Raw genomic sequence first — 2,104 nt, forward strand, 5'->3', positions numbered from 1 at the left:
CAATGTATGGCAAAACCAATACAGTGTTGTAAAGTAAAATAAAGTAAAAATAAAAATTAGAAAAAAAAATCAAAGCAGAGACATTACTTTGCCAACAAATGTCTCTCTAGTCAAGGCTATGGTTTTTCCAGTGGTCATGTATGCATGTGAGAGTTGGACTGTGAAGAAAGCTGAGTGCCAAAGAATTGATGCTTTCGAACTTGGAGAAGTTCTTGAGAGTCCCCTGGACTGCAAGGAGATCCAACCAGTCCATTCTAAAGGAGTCAGCCCTGGGATTTCTTTGGAAGGAATGATGCTAAAGCTGAAACTCCAGTACTTTGGCCACTTCATGTGAAGTGTTGACTCATTGGAAAAGACTGTGATGCTGGTAGGGACTGAGGGTAGGAGGAGAAGGGGACGACAGAGGATAAGATGGCTGGGTGGCATCACTGACTCGATGGACGTGAGTCTGAGTGAACTCCGGAATATGGTGATGGACAGGGATGCCTGGCGTGCTGTGATTCATGGGGTCTCAAAGAGTCGGACACGACTGAGCGACTGAGCTGAACTGATGGTAGATAGTTCTACTTTTAGTTGTTTGAGGAAACTTTATGCTGTTCTCCACAGTTACCACACCAACTTACATTCCTATCAATAATGTACAAGGGTCCCCTTTTCTCCACATTCTTGCTGATATTTGTTATTTGTGCACTTTTTGATAACTATTCTGACAGGTGTAAGGTAGTGTTTCATTGTTGCTTTGGTTTGAATTTCACTTATGACTAGTGATGTTGAGTATGTTTTCATGAGCCTATTGGTCATTTTTATAAAGCATATTCAGGTCTTCTGTCCAGTTTTAAATTAATCTTTTTGTGTATATAGAATCAGTGAGTGGTTTATCTTTTGAATATTAAACCTTGTTGGACATATCATTTGAAAATATTTTCACCTATTCAGCAGGTTATCTTTTTGTTTTTAAAATGATTTTCTTGGCTGTAGAAAAGCTTTTAAGTTTAATTAGGTCCCATTTGTTTATTTCTATTTTTGTCTTCTCTCTCTTAGGAGACATATAAAAATACTATTATGATTTATGTTCAAGAGTGTTCTGCCTAAGTTCTTCTCTAGGATTTTAATTTTTTCAGGCCTTACATTTAGGTCTTTGATACATTTTGATTTTGTTTTTGTATATGGTGTGAGGAAATATTCTAATCTCACTTTCTTACATGTAGCTGTCCAGTTTCCACAGCACCACTTTATTGAAGAAGCTGGATTTTTTCCATTGTATATACTTGCCTCTTTTGTTGTAGATTAATTGACTGTAGGTTTGTGGGTTTATTTCTGGGCTCTCTATTTTGTTCCATCAATCTATGTGTCCATTTTTGGGTCAGTATCATGCTGTTTTGATGACTATAGCTTTATAGTGCAATCTGAAGTTAGGAAGCATAATACCTTCAGTTTTATTCTTTTATGTAAAGATTTCATTGGCAATTCAAGTATATATTGGTTCTATATAAATTTTAGGATGATTTATTCTAGTTTTGTGAAAAAATTTTTGAGTCTATTGTTAGGGATTAGACCACATCTTCTTACTGGTAGAGTGGACATTTTAACAATATTAATCCATACAATCCAACGAATATCTTTCTATTTCTTGCTATCTTATTCAATTTCCCTCTTCAGTGTTTTATAGTTTTGAAAACATAGGTATTTCACCACCGCGGTTAAGTTTATCCCTAGGTATTTTGCTGTTTTTAATGCAATTAATTTTTTTCTTTTGCTTTATCCTTTTGATAGGTCATTATTATAATGTACAGAAAAGTAACAGCTTCCTGTATATTAACTTTGTATGCTGCAACTTTACTGAATTCCTTTATAGTTCTGATAGTTTTTTGGTGGAGACTTTGAGATTTCTATGTGTAGTATCATATCATCTGCAAAGAGTGACTGTTTTGTTCTTGATGTCATATTTCACATCTTCATGTCTATCTCTTAACTATTTATTGCGGCTATAGTTGCTTTTATAATGTGTTATCTTTTAATCTGTGTACAAGATACTGACGTTTTTAAAGAGTATTGGTAAATAGAATACCCTCAGTTTGAGTTTGTCGAATTTTTTTATTATCAT

The sequence above is a fragment of the Ovis aries genome, chromosome 3, assembly GCF_016772045.2.
Source record: "Ovis aries strain OAR_USU_Benz2616 breed Rambouillet chromosome 3, ARS-UI_Ramb_v3.0, whole genome shotgun sequence".
NCBI classification, from domain to species: Eukaryota; Metazoa; Chordata; class Mammalia; order Artiodactyla; family Bovidae; genus Ovis; species Ovis aries.